This window comes from Mercenaria mercenaria, chromosome 19 (assembly GCF_021730395.1).
Source record: "Mercenaria mercenaria strain notata chromosome 19, MADL_Memer_1, whole genome shotgun sequence".
NCBI classification, from domain to species: domain Eukaryota; kingdom Metazoa; phylum Mollusca; class Bivalvia; order Venerida; family Veneridae; genus Mercenaria; species Mercenaria mercenaria.
In genome coordinates, this window is record NC_069379.1 from 30,706,588 (window position 1) to 30,715,524 (window position 8,937).

Consider the following 8,937-nt stretch of genomic DNA (forward strand, 5'->3'; position numbering starts at 1 on the left):
AATATAAAGGATAGATTCATCCGCCATGATATTGACTAGTATTTCATAGTTTTTCTTAAAGATTTTTATACACCCAAAGGGAAGTATTATGTTATACACCCCCCCCCCCCCCCCCCCCCCCCCCGGTGTCCGTTAGCAATTTCGTGTCCGCTCTGTAACTCTTGAACCCCTTGAAGGATTTCAAAGAAACTTGACACAAATGTTTGCCACACCAAGACGACGTGCATAGCACATGTTTCAGATGACTCACTTCAAGGTCAAGGTCACACATGACTTTGCTCTGTGTATATTGCTTTGCATTGCAGTGCTATTGTCACTTACATTCAAATAACTTAATCTATCCATTACAGTCAGGGTTTCTACCAGGTCATTCCACTGTTTATCAACTGATTGACATATATCATCAAATATGTGAATCATTCGATAAAAAACAGTCAACATGTATTATTTTCTGCGACATCTCTAAAGCTTTTGATAGAGTATGGCACCGAGGTCTCCTTTTTAAACTCAGACAATACGGTATTAATGACGAACTCTTAAATTGGACCAATGACTACCTCTCTGAAAGAAAACAGTCTGTGTTTGTAGGTTCTGAATTATCTGAAATACTTGATATCTCTGCTGGTGTTCCCCAAGGCTCCGCCCTTGGGCCTCTTCTATTTCTCGTCTACGTTAATGACATTGCCGAAAATCTACTAAGTGTAACGCGTCTCTTCGCAGATGACAGTTCTTTAGCTGTTTCATCTAGTGACTCACATTATATCGAAACGACTTTAAATCGTGACCTCCAACTCATCGATGAGTGGTCAAAACAATGGCTAGTAAATTTAAATCCTAGTAAAACTGAAGTCATGTTTTTCTCAACAAATATAGATAATAAGCCAACACTTGTGTTTAATGACAACTCTCTTGATTTTGTAGATCATCATAAACATTTAGGCTTAACACTATCGACAGATTTAAAATGGCACAAACACATTGAAAATATAACCTTATCAGCCTCTAAAGTGCTAAGTACAATGCGGGCATTGAAATTTAAATTAAAACGATCAACATTAAATAAAATCTATATCTCTTACATGCGCCCCATATTAGAGTACGCTTCGATTGTGTGGGACGGATGCACATTATATGAAAAGCAATTTTTAGAACAGTTACAGTATGAAGCCGCTCGCGTAGTAACAGGTTTAACGCGGTCGGTTTCAATCAACTCTCTGATTAAGGAAGTAGGTTGGGTTTCCCTTTCAGACAGGCGAAAAATTCAGAAGTTGGTTACGGTCTATAAAGCAAAAAATGGTCTTCTTCCACAATACGTAGAAAATATCTTCCCTTCATTAATTTCAGAAACGACAAATTATCCACTAAGGAATAGCAACAACTATACAACAATAAATCGACGTACAGAGACATACAATAAATCATTTATACCTTCTGCTACCGAATTATGGAATACACTTGATACTGCTGTTCGCGATTCAAATTCATTAAATATATTTAAATCAAGAATGAAAGAGATGTTTAAAGCGCCCCAAGTACCTAAGCATTTTTTGTTTGGAAACAGACTTTTTTCTGTTCTACATGCGCGCATTAGAAATAACTGTAGTAATTTGCATGGTGATCTGTTCAGGAACTTTTTGAGGGAAACTGCGACATGTAATTGTGGATACTCGTTTGAAGATGCTGATCATTACCTATTTCACTGTCCCATATTTAAACTTCAAAGAATTATACTCTTTGAAGAAACTAGAATCTTTCATCCACTTAATGTTAATCTATTACTTTTCGGTAGTGATTTGTTAGACGTTGAAAATAATCAAAAAGTATTTACAGCTGTTCAAAAATTTATTAAAACTACGGAACGTTTTCACAACGCTTGACTTTGTTTACCATGTGTATACGCCCTGCTGCCACTAATTTGCAAATGTATATGTTGGCAGAAACGAATCCAATGATCATTGGTGGGATACTTCCTGGCTGGATCCTAAAGCCTTATCAAAAGTTATATATATGTACGCTACTGACAAATTATGTTTCTATCTCAACGTTTTATGTCTTTTTCTTTTTTGCTTAATATATATGCATGTTACAAATAGATTAAAATTATGCCATTACTAAATAACAATATATGTTTACTTTCTATGTAGGGAAGGGCCGATCGCTAATGTTGTAAGAACTTGGGCCCAACCCTTTTGCTTTTCAATATATCGTAAATGTCTTGTCTCTGTATATATACATGTATATATAAGCAATAAAATATGTTTAAACTAACTTGTTTTTGTCTAGCAGATCCCTTTTTTGTTCACTTACAATATTTTTTTTTAATTACTTCCCTTTTATGGTACTATAAATAGATTATTTTGAAACTTTTTTATTCACACCATTTTTCTGTGGTACAACATGGATGGTACCTCCAATGTTAGGTGTATTTTACATACCTGTACCTGGTAAGGATTTTAGTCGACTTTAAATATTTTTTGTGTACTTAGAGTTTTTTTTGAAGTTCTTCCCTTTCTTGTTCCTGTCCTTTGGTGCTTCAACAGTCAAGTTCTTTAAATTTTGCTACCATCCTCTGATGCAACCCTACGGGCGTATGTTGCCCCGCTTGGCGGAGCTCTTGTTTTACTTTAATTGTACTTTGTCAACGAATTCTTTAAAAGACTCTTTTTACTTGTAGACACTCATAAACAATAAAACTCTGAAACACCACAATATAATCGTGCCAAGTCACCAAGTGTCTAGCGAAACTGTCAAGAAATGTTAGGTGGAGACGAAAATTGTCGCACGAAATAACATGTGGGCATATACACGTATTTCTTTGAATATATTATTTCATAGGTAAAACGTGTGCATATCAAGACAGATTTTCTTTGTAAAATGTAAGAATCAAAGGGGGGATTGTCCACAATGCCCTCTGCCAGGCTCTAGGTCCCTGTGCATGTAAAGAATGGAGTTATCCCATACGGCTAACAGGAAAATTCTCGCATCATGATATTATAGATCTGAAATTGTGTGATACTTCTGAAGAATGTTTCGTCTTACTAGTACTATTTTATGTTTATTATTAAAACGCAATTGTCGAAATAAATGTCCGACACGAACGGATTGTTTTTATTTGGAAGTGAAAATAAAATGTTTCATCAAATGATAAACCGCGCGTACTTATTTATTTTTCAAGTAAAATGACTATCCTGCCATGTGCCTCAATTCAGATTTCAGTCTTTGATTTCGAGTATGTGGACAGAGTAAATGTGAAAAGACTTGAGTTTTGACTTTCGTGATATCACATCTTCGGACGTTCAAAACTTCACTTCATACGACCTAAAGGCCCATCTAATACAATCGATACCGCCTGAGGACACAAATATGCCATAGAAGTTTAAGTCTGAACAAAATCTCAGTTTCTCAAAATCAGTTGATAACTTCATACTTCTAGGTTCAATTCAATGTATTTAGTTAGAATCATTAGCCATACAAAACTTCGTTATTCTTATACTTATTGATAGTGTTTCGCATCAAATTTAGTCTAATTATACATATGGACAATCGAATGACATAATAAGCAGAAATCCTGAAACTAAACTTTTTATTTCACATAGTTATAAAGAGAAGTCTTAGGCTTACTTGATATTACATGGAAAACTTTAATAGCAACGTCTGATATAAATAAAAAACACGCATATCGGTGACGTTTCACCCCAAATATATATGAGAGATGTCGAAAAGGAAGGCGACGGTTGAAATCTCAAACTCTCTAATAATGCAACACCCTGTCTGATTCGAAGAAGGTGTAATATTTGCAACGCTGAGTAAAATGTCAGAAAAAGCGTTGATCCTTATTGATGTTGTTTATGAATTTAAAGCTACGTTTCGCTCAGTTTATATAGCAAGAATATTGATGTATGTACAAAATGATAAGTAAACTTAATGAAAATCATAAAAAAACTTACTCAAGTACTGTACCAAAATATGTTGATTTACAAAAAGAGCTGACTACGGCCTACATATCACATACATATGCATGCGATTAGCCGATGTGTTAAAATCTTCTAGATAGCGAATTGTCAGACCAATGCTGTAATTTTTGTCGTTCAATAAACAAAACACAATTGTACGATTTCTTTTTGTAAACATCAAAGTCACTATTTAATTTTTAAAGGATGGTGTTTATTTTTGCTATTTGTAAAATGTTAGATAAAGGACAGAATAACACAAACGATATAAAGCCAACATAAATTTCTTGTCTTATCACAATTCACCGACAATCGATTTTCATAATTCTTCTTAAATTTTATTGGGGAAACCCGCCCGCGGGTCGTGAGTTCAATCCTCGGGCGGGACGTATGTTCTCCGTGACTATTTGATAAACGGCATTGTGTCTGAAATCATTAGTCCTCCACCTCTGATTTATGTGGGGAAGTTGGCAGTTACTTGCGGAGAACAGGTTTGTACTGGTACATTAACCAGGAACACTGGTTAGGTTAACTGCCCGTCGTTACATGACTGAAATACTGTTGAAAAACGGCGTTAAACCCAAAACAAACAAACAGACAAAAATTTCATTGTGGATGTATTTTTAGCTCACCTGTCACATAGCGACAAGGTGAGCTTTTGTGATCACCCTTTGTCCGTCGTCCGTCGTCAGCCGTGCGTCCGTGCGTGCTTGCGTCCGTCAACAATTTCTTGTCTGCAGGATAGTGATTTCATTTATAACTTTATTTTAACCAAACTTGCACACAACTTGTATCACCATTAGATCTTGGTTCCATTATGGGTTCCAGAGGTATGGCCCCTGAAAGGCCCAAAAATAGCTATTTTGACCTTGTCTGCACAATAGCAGGTTTATTTATGATTTGATTTTTACCAAACTTGCACAAAACTTGTATCACCATAAGATCTTGGTTCCTTTCTTGAACTGGCCAGATCCCATAATGGGTTCCAGAGTTATGGTCCCTGATAGGGCCGGAATTTGCTATTTTGACCTTGTCTGCACAATAGCAGCTTCATTTATGATTTGATTTTAACCAAACTTGCACACAACTTGTATCTCCACAAGATCTTGGTTCCTTATTTGAACTGGCCAGATTCCGTCATGGGTTCAAGCATTATGGCCCATTAAAAGTCCAAAATTGGCTATTTTGGCTTTTGCAGCCAAATAGAGATTTCATTTATGGTTTTATTTGATACAAACTTCCAAAATATCTTCAACAACAATAAATATTTGATGCCATGACAAATCAGATCCAATCGTAGTTTCCAGAGTTATTTTATATCTGATTACCTTCCCTGATTGTAATACATATGGATTTATGTCAGTAAATACTTACAGGACTTATTTGAAATTTCATTATTGTTATTAGTTGGACTGAGACAATCAGGGTAGATAACAATGTACTGATTTTATGTCAAATTACTTCCCTTTATTTCAAATTAAAATGGGTATATCTCCGTAACTAATGAAGATACTGATCTGAAATTTCATTTATGTCAACAGATTTATTTATTCTTTTGTTAACTTATAATATTTTTAGCTCACCTGTCACATAGTGACAAGGTGAGCTTTTGTGATCACCCTTCGTCCGTCGTCCGTCGTTGTCCGTGCGTCCGTGCGTGCGTCAACAATTTCTTGTCTGCACAATAGTGGTTTCATTTATGACTTTATTTTGACCAAACTTGCACAGAACTTGTATCACCATAAGATCTCGGTTCCTTTTTTGAACTGGCCAGATCTTATTATGGGTTCCAGAGTTATGGCCCCTTAAAGGGCCAAAATTAGCTATTTTGATATTGTCTGCATAATAGCAGCTTTATTTATGATTTGATTTTTATTAAACTTGCACACAACTTGTATCACCATAAGATCTTGGTTACTTTCTTGAACTGGCCAGATTCCATCATGGGTTCCAGAGTTATGGCCCCTGAAAGGGCCAGAATTAGCTTTTTTGACCTTGTCTGCACAATAGCAGCTTCATTTATGATTTTATTTTAACTTAACTTGCACACAACTTGTATCACCATAAGATCTTGATTCCTTTCTTGCACTGGCCAAATTACATTATGGGTTCTAGAGTTATGGCCCCTGAAAGGGCCAGAATTACCTATTTTGATCTTTTCTGCACAATAGCAACTTCATTTTTGATTTGAATTTAATCAAATTTGCAAACAAATTGTGTCACCATAAGATCTCGGTTCCTTCCTTGAACCGGCCAGATCCCGTAATGGGTTCCCTGAAAGGGCCAAAATTAGCTATTTTGATCTTGTCTGCACAATAGCAGCTTCATTTATGATTTGGTTTTAACCAAACTTGCACACAACTTGTATTACCACAAGATCTTGGTTCCTTGCTTGAACTGGCCAGATTCCTTCAGGGGTCCAGAGTTATGTCCCCTTCAAGGTCCAAAATTGGCTATTTTGGCTTTTTCAGCCATATAGAGACTTCATTTAAGGTTTTATTTGATACAAACTTCCAAAATATCTTCAACAACAATACATCTTGGATTCCATGATGAATCAGATCCAATTGTACGTTCCAGAGTTATTTTATATCTGATTACCTCCCCTGATTGTAATCAGAATGGATTTATATCAGTAAGTACTTATAGGACTTATTTGAAATTTCATTATTGTCATCAGTTCGATTGAGACAATCAGGGTAGATAACTATGGACTGATTTTTCTCAAATCGTCACCTTGGAGCAAAAAGTCATGTAACTAACATTTTTTGGGAAAATCACTTTTTGGCGTTTTTAGGTTATAAATATCAATTTTCATTATCCATAAAAGTTTGAAAGCTGTATTTTGATGAAAACTGTCTTTTTTTGGCAAAAAAAAAAAAATTAAACACGTAACTGCACTTCTAAATTTGTTGGCGCAATAACTATGGTAAGTGCACTTACTAGAGTTTTTGCACCACAGATCTTCAAATTAACGGTAAATGATTTGGTGCAAAAAGTATTGTAACTGCACTTACCATACTTTTTGCGTCAACTTTTTTTGGAAAAATGATATTATTTTATAACAAAAGCTTTATGTCAGAAGCTTACACTGTCAGAATCTGATTATTTAAATGTATGTTGTGTTTTTTTTAATCCTTCATTTCATTTAAATACACATTGATGATGTCACTGATGACATCAAAACAACAATTTACACATTTCTATCATAACTTTTTTCCACAGAATTACATCATACACAATGAAACTAAACCTAAAAATCATATGTATCAATACCTTTCTGTGCGTTATTTAGATAAAGTTAGACTGATCTTTACAAAAATACCACATTCTACATAAAATATTTTTTTTTTTTTTGCTTCTCTCTGGTAGCATATGTTGTTAAATATGATTTTCTACATATATCTACAAAATAAATATAAACTGTCAGTATACAGAGGCGCAGCCGTGAGTGAAAATATAAATTATGGCATTCACAAGTGAAATATATTTCTATCTTACAAGTAAAACAACATTTTTTCTTTTTATTTTATGATTTAATGCCATGTGAATTGCACAATGATGTCCGTTGCTGTGATTTGTCATGATATCATTCTATGTTGAAAAACTGTCAAATATTGACAGAATTCTTCTACATTTTATTATAATGGTGCCCCTGTGAAAAAGGTTCATGAACTTCAAGAATTTATTCATGAAATAGTTCATGAATAAATATTCATGAGAATCAAAATTTATGTTTCATGAATTTCGATATTCATGAACTTGTTCATGAATTAAAAATAATACATGAACAAGTTCATGAATATTGAAATTCATGAAACATAAATTTTGATTCTCATGAATATTTATTCATGAATTTTAATTCATGAACAATAAATTCATGAAACATAAATTTTGATTTTCATGAATTTTTATTCATGAACTTGTTCATGAATTAAAAAGCATACATGAATTTTAATTCATTAACTAGTTCATGAATATTGAAATTCATGAAACATAAATTTTGATTCTCATGAATATATATTCATGAACTTTTTTTGTTACAAAAAAAGAAAAAGAAAAAAAGTTCGTGAACTTATTCATGAACAAATTCATGAACTAGTCAATGAAACCTGGTAGGAGTGTAACGCTATGAAACCTGAGAGATCTGCATGTAATGGAATTCTTTTAATAATTTCGGTAGAAAAAATCCTGTAGGTCAAATTGTTGTTCAGTTATCCTGGCCGGAGACTGTTCTTTTTTAGTCTCTGGTGAGTCAATGTGACAATGACATTTTCCACCCTCGACAAATGACATGTTGAGTGAAACAGTAAACTAGAGTGGGACTGGGAGCATAATAAGAAGTAAACAATTGCTGTATAATAACAAAACATTAAGTTAAACAATGTATAATTTACTTTAATCTCAAGATTGAAATTCAGCTAAAATTGCTTCAGGGTCGTGAAAACTTGTGACATTTTAAAAGGATTTTATTGTTTTTTTTAAATGAACAATTTATGACAACACCATAATTACTTATTTGATTTTCAGTATACTCATGTTCCTTTTAAACAATTCCTAACTGTAGTATGATAATTATTTCCTTCTTATTTGCTGCACAAAGTCTTCTCAAAAATTGCTGAATCACATATGCAAAAAATTTCCCAGCATGCAACAAAATAATGGAAACTGATCATGTGACATTATGAATTTAATATTCATGAACATTCATGAAAAGTTCATGAACTTATTTATTTACTGTAAAAGTAATAAACCTAAGTTTTATGTTTAATGAATGAACAGTTCAGAAACTCACAACTGGGTTCAAGAACTGGTTACACTGAACTAGAAAAAGGTTTTGAATTTGAGTACTTTAAATGAATCTGTGTTCATGAACAATTCTGGTTCTTAGTCTTAGTCTAGACCAACAGTAACTGTTCAGGAACTGGTAAAGTTCTATATGTTCTTGATGTTCAAGAACTATCATTGTTCTAGAAACACAGTCTAA